This window comes from Lolium rigidum, chromosome 5 (assembly GCF_022539505.1).
Source record: "Lolium rigidum isolate FL_2022 chromosome 5, APGP_CSIRO_Lrig_0.1, whole genome shotgun sequence".
Taxonomy (NCBI): domain Eukaryota; kingdom Viridiplantae; phylum Streptophyta; class Magnoliopsida; order Poales; family Poaceae; genus Lolium; species Lolium rigidum.
This window is the reverse complement of record NC_061512.1, coordinates 149765733-149776622: the sequence shown is the minus strand read 5'-3', so window position 1 is coordinate 149776622 and position 10890 is coordinate 149765733.

Below are 10890 nucleotides of genomic sequence, written 5' to 3'. Positions count from 1 at the left end.
TAGCCGTATGTAGCGAAAGCACTAGACTAAAATCCCGTGTGTCCTCGAGAACGTTTGGTCATTATAAGTAAACAAACCGGCTTGTCCTTTGTGCTAAAAAGGATTGGGCCACTCGCTGCAATTGTTACTCTCGCACTTTACATACTCGTACTTTATTCAACTCGTTACATCAAAACCCCCGAATACTTGTCCGTGAGCATTTACAGTGAATCCTTCATCGAAACTGCTTGTCAACACCTTCTGCTCCTCGTTGGGATCGACATTCTTACTTATCGAAGATACTACGATACACCCCCTATACTTGTGGGTCATCAACTCCTCACAGAACATTTTTAGATGATTTTAGAGAGGGAGTCTCCCACCGTCAAGAAACGGTGAAGACGTCCAAACTCGAAAACGCAATAGAAGATGCATGCGGATTCCGTTTTCGATGAACTTGGGCTTGTTGTAAAGCTAGCAACAAGCTCAAGAAACTCACACAGAGAAACACCAAGAAGCAATAGGGATATGCAAAGTATGCAAAGGATTGAGCTCCCTAAGACGATGTGATCAAGTTACCCAACCGAAAGCCCCTCTTAATAGTGCGGCTATCTATCCTATAATCCGGTCTCCCATCAACCACCTCGAGACCGGTAAAAGGAAAACCTATCAAGGTCATACCTTTGCCTTGCGCATCCCGCTTGATCTTGATGATAACACTTCAAGCTCCACACAAGCCGGAATGCCTCACTTGATCAATGTTGCTTTGTGAAGACTCACAAATACTCCCCTATACACTATGATGGGAAAGCCCCATTGATGCACATCTTCACATGTCCATTATCACCAAATGGACGGCAAGCTTCAAGCATGTGATTCACTCAAGATGCTCATCTTGAACTTGCCCAACTCAACCTTGTATCTTCTCATACTCACATAAGATAGAGCATGGCTAATATTGAGTTCCACATAAGAACTCCATCTTCATTTCTTCTTCTTGATCATATCACATATATATCTTCATACCGATGATCTTGATGCCAATACACAAGGTATACCTTTATCTTCATGGCATCCATACTTGAATCCAACACATGGAGAGCAAGTAGTACCTATGGAATATTCCTTCATATAAACTCAATGAAAACATTAGTCCATAGGGGTTGTCATTAATTACCAAAACCACACATAGGGGCAATGTACCCTTACACCCTCCGTCTTTCGCGCAGACAATGCCGACGACCCTGCCATATCCTTCGACACAGCAGGCTCCCCAGGCACCTCCCATTGACACACAGGAGGGCACAACTGCCGGTCCCGGCAGCATAAACATCGCGGAGGAGCCGTTGTTCGGTGAGGCCCTCACACAAGCCGCACTCGCACAAGCTCGAGCCCGCCGGGTAAGCAAACGAACCGGCAACTACACGGAGAAGGAGGACAAGGTGCTCGTCGATGGATGGTTGACCATCGGGCAAGATGTGTTGACGGGTGCCGAGCAGAAGGGGACCGCATTCTGGCGCCGGATCTATGAATACTTCCATGAACATCGCAAATATGGACAGGAGCCATTTGAGAGCGACCGCAGCGAAATATCGCTCCAAAAGAGGTGGGGAGCAATTCAAACGGAATGCAACAAGTTCCAGGCGGCGTATGATCACGCGAAGCGGCTCCCCGTTAGTGGCATGGGTGTGAAGGACTTGGTATGATTCTTAACCTCAACTTATTCATCCGATGTTTGCACATCTGTTTATCGTTGTTGTCTCACTTTGCTCTAGGTGTGGCGAGCTTTGGAATTCTACAAAGTCAACAATGGAGAGAAGACCTTTGCCTTCCCTCATTGTTGGAAGGAACTCCACGGCACCCCCAAGTTCCAGGAGGGGTACGAGGGGTACATGGCGACCTTGACTGGCAACAATCCCGCCAAAGATGCCACTATCATTGACCTTGATGGTGGGCAGCCTTGCGGTAGCTCCGCTTCTCGTGCAAGTCGTCCACGCGGCCACAAGTCAACCAAAGCCGACATGAAGCGTGATGCTTCGTCCATGCTATTGTACGGCACTTTGAAGGAGATGCATGCGGACAGAGAGGTGTCCACGGACAAGAGGGATGAGAGGAGGCGCCGGGAGAAAGAAGAGGACAGGAAGAAATTCTTTGATGTCCAGCAGAAGAAGCTTGAGATTGAAGAGGTCAAGGCCAAGACCAAAGCTAAAGAACTTGAGCTCAAAGAGAGAGAACTTGAGCTCATAGCAATGGCAAGGGCCAAAGAGGTGGAGCTGAAGGCGAAGAAAGTTGAGCTCAAACGCCAAGCCGAGGACAACCTCATCATGAACGCCGACTTGACCAACATGAGCGAGGCAAAGAGAGCTTGGTTCGAGAAGAGACGAAGGAGATCCTCGAGCGCCCAAATTGAGTTAGACAATCTCAATTGTAATTTTTATATTTTTCTCAAACTATGGCACATTTTATTTGATTTATCATGGTACATTTGATAATATTTTATGCTATTTGATAATATTTTATGTTTATTATATATTCTTCTATGTTTACGAGATATTATTCTATATTTGTTAGACATTGTTTATAAGGATCTGTGGCCAGAGGACCTATTTTCCAAAGAAATAGGCCAAATGGCCAAATGGGTGGCCGCTGCGTTGGGCGCAGCCTGCGACCCAAACGGACGCGCGGACGCGGGGCTCCGTCCGCGCGTCCGCTCGGGTACGCAAACGGCCCAAAACGGACGGCCCAGCGCGTCCGTTTGGATCGCCCGGTTGGAGATGCCCTTAAGGCCCCTCTTTAGATTATGACACGTCATCGTCCGCACGCATCTCAAAGCTGCTTGGAATCCCCTAATCAGTCGATACGTATCTGCAGCTGGGCGTAGTGCTGTATACAGTATAGTCTTTGTAATCATACACTTCCATGAAAAGAAAGCATCAACAGCGCCCTAGTGCATCTGCATCTCACGGACACGCCGGCGCCGGCGCCGGCGACCGTCCGCCTCATCGCCGTGATTTTCCGGTGACTACCTGCCCCAGCTTGGTATCTCCGTGTTGCGGAAGCAATGGACCTGTGAGCGCCCGATTCCTCACCGCCGCCTTCTGCTGACAAGCCGCCCCGCCGCGGCTGTGTTGCTTCTCGCGGAAGCGACGGCGCCATCGTGCGCCCGAATCCAATGTCAGAAAAACCAAACTCAGCCCATGCGATTCCACAACTTTCTTCCCCACTTGTATTTGCTCCTATAATTTTTAACTGAACTTTGGTGTTCTGTGTGCAGGCAGTGAACTTGTTCAGTAATTTTAGACTTCCTCACATTCAGCTAGCAAAGCTTTGATCTTCCATGTATAGAAAGCTTGCTAGTAGAGCGCTAGAATGCTAGCAAGGTTCCCTCGGTTCCAAACATCTTTGAAGATGCATATAAAGCTTGTCGGCTGGGGTTCCAGATCCCTTTACATGATCTCTCATCTTGGAGTTTGACAATACAGGTGTGATTGATGCAATCCAAAAACAGAGTTTGCTTGTTTCGAGTGTAGAAAAATAGGAAGGATGTAATTGAGCAGCTTACTTTGTAGCTGCTTTAGCTAGAAGTTCAAGGCAAAAAAGTTTCTGGTTGGGGTCTATCCCAAACAGTTTACCTGATGTATTTGTCGAGTCTGTAAACTTTGTCAATTACTGATCAATGAAAAAAAAATCCGCAAAAAGGAACAATTGTTATGTGTACATGTCTATATTCAGTTTCATGAATGAGTGAACATATGTTTTTTCCCCTCAAGTATAAGATCATTTGGTAAGAAGTACTCGCTCTAATGATCCAGTGCAACATTATGTATATTTTACTTGCAGAACTAACATTTAAACATAGGCCATTGACCACATGAAGGAAAAAAATTACTACTATGCCTACTCCTTCCGTCCTCCAGGAGTTGGTTCATCAAAATCCAATCTTCGCGAGTAATGCTAAACTGAATACGGGCATCGCAACGAGATCTTGTGGCAGCATTTTGTTTCAGAGTGTCATGTTTCGAATGAGTACCTCTTTCCCCTTCATTACTACAAACTATATGTTTCTGATATACTGATTTATCAGGTCTCAACTTTGAGTGGCTCTTTCGGATGCTAAAACCAATCTTACCGGCATACTCGTTGTAAAATTCGTATGCATCTTCTTCCGACTTGAAAGCCATTCCAACTTTAGGAACAAGTAGTGATTCAGAACTAGTACCATGCACCTGCACAAAAATATATATAAACTTAATTGATAAGAATAAGTCATGATTTTGTTTGCACAAATACATAGATCACTTTTGTACCTCATTGGAGTTTGCTATTGTAGCTGAAGCTTTCACGCCGGAAAGAGTTGAGCTTGATTGGATCGTCGCCATGAACGTGGAAGCCCGTTCAGTTGGTGTGTGCATTGTCTTGTCACCAGCAAGGGGTGAGGAGGTGGCCATGGTAACATGATCTTGAGATGAGTCAACTGCGAAGGAGGAAACCGGTTGCGCGGCGGCGGCAGCGTCGTACTGGACATTGGAGACGTCGGCTCCTCTGGTCACCTCACCCCCGGCGGTAGCCGTGTTGTGCGGAACATCGGCGATATCGGCTCCTGCGATCACCTCTCGTCCGGTGTCAGCAGCGTTGTACTGGACATCGGCGGTCTCAACTCGTGTTATCACCTCGCGATCGGTGGACATTACCACTACAGCCGCGGCAACATCGGACGCCCAGAAGTTGGAGGCGGCTGCCGGCGGCGAGTAGTTTCCAGATGCAATGGTCTTTATCTTCAATAGCAAGCTAGCTAGAAGTTGGAGGCGGCTGCCGGCGGCGAGTAGTTCCCAGATGCAATGCAAGCTAGCTACTTTTGTTCACCACGATCTGCCTCATGTCCGGTTACAGATGAGATCAGATATACCACGCCTAGGGATACAACGTATCATCTTTTTTTTTCCTCCGATCGGTACGCCCAGTCCCTGCAGATACGTATCGGTACGCCCAGTCCCTGCAGATACGTATCGACTGATTAGGGGATTCCAAGCAGCTTTGAGATGCGTGCGGACGATGACGTGTCATAATCTAAAGAGGGGCCTTAAGAGAGGAAGCGTGCGGCCCGTTCTCAGCAAATTTTTCTCCTTGCTCATAGCCCCCTTTGGCATGATTAACAAATGCATCAGCATATAACCATCAAACAGAAATATGAATAGACATATATACCCTGGTCCCTTTAGTGCACAGCCAAACAATAAGTTGCCCAAAAACTGAATGCCCATGCCAATCCGGCTCCTCCCACTCAAATCCCCAATCTACCACAGATCCATCACACCCTTCGTCAAATCCGTGCATCGTGCGAGAGAAAGGAAGCCATAGCCATGGAAAAAAAAGGGAACCTTACCTTACCTGTGGGCAGCAATGGAGGGCGGAGGATCTGTGCGGGGGAACGCGGCGGGGCAGCAGGGCGGCGGACGGCGGCCGGCGGCTGGAGCTTCCCTGGCGGCTCGATCGCGGAAGAAAAGAACGGGCGAGCGGAGCGATGGAATTCGCTCGCGTCAATGCGCTGCCCTGTCCCGTGTACGTGTGTTGCAGGAGGGCATATTAGTCAAATAGAATAGTTTCTTTTTATTAAACGTTAATTCAGCAGCTAACAAGAAGAAAAGGGGCAATCATCCAGAAATTAGCTGTCGTGGGGGGCTGAGAACAAGGCGAGCCAAATTCTGGGTTTATTATCAAACGCGTGCCAACTTTGGGGGTCAAAAGCAATTCTCCCCTCACTCTCACCCCACTCTCACCCCACGGTGCTAGTGCATGGGCTATAGTGCCAGCTCTCACTTCTCTCTCCTCCTTACCGCCTCCCTACCGCCTCCCTACCGTCCCCACTAGCACCGCTATCGCCTCCCTCTCGCCCCGCTCTCGCCTCCAACGCGGGCTATAGGCGGGCGGTACCGCGCCCTACCGCCGGGCGGTGGAACCACCGCCCGCCGCTACCGTCTCGCCCGCCTGTCGCCTCACTCTCGCCCCGTCGCGAGCGGTAGCACCCCGCCTCCAGCCCGCGTTGGCACCAGCCTTACTGTATTTTCAAACCCTCATTTTGAATCGAGTTTTCAAACCCTCATCATCCACCACTCTTTTTTTATGTACTAGCAGCATGTTTCAACAAACCTACCAAACCCTTGCTGTATAAATAGAGATACAAAAGAATCCAGTCATGAATTGAGTATTTTGTACGCTTTTGTCCTATTATAATACTACTCATGTTCATTCTTATGTCTTATGTATCATAGAGGTGGGATTACAAAGCATATATTTGAATCTCATAGTTTTCCAATTAGAACCATTTGGTGTGCCGCCGTGCATGGTAGCACTATATATTCTCTACGGACTTGCAGATCGATACCTAAGAACGTGTCAGGTACTCCGAATGTAACCGCAAGATTTGGACCGTTTGATGGAAAATAGAGGGACACAGTCATACTTTTAATGGAGTATTTCATAAACATCAAGCTGCAATCCAATTCCCCCTCTCTCATGAGTAAATCCATGCATGATTTCTTGAATGTGTATACATGTTTGTTTGATTGGGGTTTCACAGTTTCACGTTCTTAACTAGTAGTTAGGGGAAATTATATCGAGTCAACGTTCGCATTTTAGTGCATTGAGCGAACGAGTTGCCAACCCCAAATTTTTTTGATCGTGAATAATAGATGCCATGTTGGATCATTACCACATGTCAACTCATCCATATGCTTTCACCGCAAAACGTCCACTCTATTTGAAGTCATTCGCTTTTTCCAAACATCACTTAAGTCTACGTGAACCAGCAGTGAAGATGAAAATGGTACATGAGTCTAACTGGAATCACCAAAGCTACAATAGGACCGTAATGAAGAAGTATATTTCATATTTTTTACATAGAACCATGGTTGTCAGTATCCAGATATGTATCATGGTATCTTACAATTTTACGATATTGTCGTGGCCAATCGGTACATATTGTGATGGTAGCTTAACATGGTAGTATGTTACTCCTATCCCGATACGTATCATGGTATCTTTATTATTCTGACAAAAAATAATATTGCACGATCCCACGCCTATGCTAAAATCATGGACAAAACGGTGTGGCAAACTGGTTATGATTCTTGTATGAATGGCTACGAGGACAAGCAAGTTTTCATGAGACATGTATTCAGTTTAGGAGTGAGAAGTACACAAGTAGGTGAGAGCTTCAATAATTCATTCAAGAACCATTCGAAATTCTATTTTCATATTGTGAGACTTTTGAAGCAATTTGATAGGACAGTGGAGCCAAAAAGAAACAATGAGCTATAATCTGAGTTTGAGGCAAGAAAAAATACCAAGAATCAAGATGAGCACTCCTATGTTGGTACAATCAAGCCAAGTGCACACTCCAGTTATTTTAGAAGCTTTCCAAGGTGAGTATCAAAGATGCATGGATGCATGCACTTAAAGTACTAGATGGAAACAAATATGTTGCTTCTATTGGTATTTTGCGCGGTGATTTAACTTTGAGGGTGGGCGCATAGTGACAGGTGACCCTTTGAACAAAGAAACAACATGTTCTTGTGGAATGTTTGAAGGGACGTGAATTTTGTGTAGACATGGATTGAAAGTTCTTGATTTGATGAACATAATTTTTTTTTGACAATACATTATGTTTTGAAGAGATGGACCAAAGAAGCATGTAAAGGAATCATATTGGACAAGAAAGGGAGGAGCATGGTAGAAAATCCAAAGTTGAATGCTCTTCGGTACAAAGAACTATCTCATAAATTTCATAGTACGGAACAACCCACTCTACAAAATGTTGTTTGTTATTAGAAAATGCACTTGATTGTGTTGGTCTAGAGTTGGAGGAAAAACTCGATGCACATACTAGTGCTATGAAAGAACCAAGTAATGAGTGGAGGAAAATATTGATCCAAATGTGCAACAAAAAGAAGGCTTCCTAAGAGCAACGCGACTGAAGAAAAAGGAAGTTCAATCCAAAATTTTAAGGATAAAAAAACTTGGCTTGATAAGTTGCTTAAAAGGCAAGGACAAGGCAGCTAAACCTGTTGGTTCGACAAAAAAAAGGGAGCAAATAAGGTATATTATCTTTCACACATAACAGAAAATATTCTCGTTCATTAATAAATTAATTAGTTGGACTTTCATTGGCATCAACCGAAGAAAAAAAAAGATGATGTACAACCACAAGTTGAATTGGAGGATGGTGGCCAAAAGAAGGCAATGTGGAGAATGAAAAGTACAACGACATCGAGAGTTTTACCAAACTCCTCGTAGCTCGTACTTGTGATGGTGGTAGTTTTTATGATGGAAATTTGTTCTAGTGTTTATATGTTGGTAGCTAACTATATTTGGGACCTAAGTGTACAAGTGGTGAGGCCTAAGTGTATTTTGAGCGTGCTAATTATAGTTGTTCGTTCGGTACCACTTGCAGCTACAAAATCTGAACGATATGCAACTGACTTCCTCTTTGAGAAAATGATTGGTATAAGTGGTGACGCATCCACTATGCCTTTTAATGGCTTTAATTATGAGTTGTCAATGATTGGTAATATGTATATGGCTTTGTCTTGCTATAGTTGAAAGAGCAGGATCCATATCCCGTGTTTTGTGTGTTTGATGACAACACTTGAATGAATTTAACCGTGCGCAAATATTGTCTTTGATAGATGATGCGTGTAGTTGACACGTCCGTTGGGAACCCCAAGAGGAAGGTGTGATGCGCACAGCAGCAAGTTTCCCTCAGTAAGAAACCAAGGTTTATCGAACCAGTAGGAGCCAAGAAGCACGTTGAAGGTTGTTGGTGGCGAAGTGTAGTGCGGCGCAACACCAGGGATTCCGGCGCCAACGTGGAACCTGCACAACACAATCACAGTACTTTGCCCCAACGTAACAGTGAGGTTGTCAATCTCACCGGCTTGATGTAACAAAGGATTAGATGTATAGTGTGGATGATGATGATTGTTTGCGAAGAACAGTAAACAACAATTGCAGTAGATTGTATTTCAGATGTAAAGAATAGGACCGGGGTCCACAGTTCACTAGTGATGTCTCTCCCATAAGATAAACAGATGTTGGGTGAACAAATTACAGTTGGGCAATTGACAAATAAAGAAGGCATAACAATGCACATACATATATCATGATGAGTACTATGAGATTTAATCGGGGCATTACGACAAAGTACATAGACCGCTATCCGAACATGCATCTATGCCTAAAAAGTCCACTTTCGGGTTATCATCCGAACCCCTTCCGGTATTAAGTTGTAAACAACGGACAATTGCATTAAGTATGGTGCGTAATGTAATCAACACAAATATCCTTAGACAAAGCATCGATGTTTTATCCCTAGTGGCAACAAGACATCCACAACCTTAGAACTTTACGTCACTCGTCCCAGATTTAATGGAGGCATGAACCCACTATCGAGCATAAATACTCCCTCTTGGAGTCACAAGTATCAACTTGGCCGAGCCTCTACTAGCAACGGAAAGCATGCAAGAACATAAATAACATATATGATAGATTGATAATCAACTTGACATAGTATTCAATATTCATCGGATCCCAACAAACACAACATGTAGTATTACAAATAGATGATCTTGATCATGATAGGCAGCTCACAAGATCTAAGATGATAGCACAATGAGGAGAAGACGACCATCTAGCTACTGCTATGGACCCATAGTCCAGGGGTGGACTACTCACACATCGATCCGGAGGCGATCATGGCAATGAAGAGACCTTCGGGAGATGATTCCCCTCTCCGGCATCTCGTCAATAGGTTAGTGCCGGAAAATGCATAATAATGACATATAATGTGTATAAAACATGTGAGTATCATCATAAAAGTAGCATGGAACATAAGAAATTATAGATACGTTTGGGACGTATCAATAGATTTGCAAGCGTACGCTACCCTCGCTGAACACATTATGATCGGAAGACTGAAGCGTAGTTCTTAGATTTTCTGGTTTTGCGTGCGTGTCGCGAGGTGACATGGTTGGAGACGGAAAGAGGAAAAAGCAGTTTCAGCCAAAGCGGTACTATCGGTACCAGGAGCGGTAGTACCGCTACCCTACTGGTACCGCCCTGCAGTACCGCTCTGGAGACTTGCACTGAAAATGACCCACAGAACAAGGTACGGTACCTTTGCGGTACCTTGAGCGGTAGTACCACTCGGGAGCGGTAGTACCGCCTCGGTAACGTTTAAGTACCGTAATTAAAATTACGGCAGTACCGCTGTGGTACCGCTTCGGTACAACTTGGTATCCAGTAAGCTCTAGAGGCCATTGCGGTACCTCGAGCGGTACCGCAAGCTGTAGTACCGCTATGTGTCCACGTGGATAAGTTCTGTGGGGATTTCGAATCCATAGCGGTAGTACCGTTGTCCAAAGCGGTAGTACCGCTTAGACAGAAACTGCACATAATGGTTGGATTTGAGGAGGCTTATTTAAAGGGCTCTTCTTCCTCAGCTCGTTTTTATCTCTTCTCTCTCTCCTCCATTGTTGTTGAGTGATGTGTATAGTTGACACGTCCGTTGGGAACCCCAAGAGGAAGGTGTGATGCGCACAGCAGCAAGTTTCCCTCAGTAAGAAACCAAGGTTTATCGAACCGAGAGGAGCCAAGAAGCACGTTGAAGGTTGTTGGTGGCGGAGTGTAGTGCGGCGCAACACCAGGGATTCCGGCGCCAACATGGAACTCTGCACAACACAATCACGGTACTTTGCCCCAACGTAACGGTGAGGTTGTCGGCCTCACCGGCTTGCTCGTAACAAAGGATTAGATGTATAGTGTGGATGATGATGATTGTTTGCGAAGAACAGTAAAGAACAATTGCGATGAGATTGTATTTCAGATGTAAAGAATAGGACCGGGGTCCACAAATCA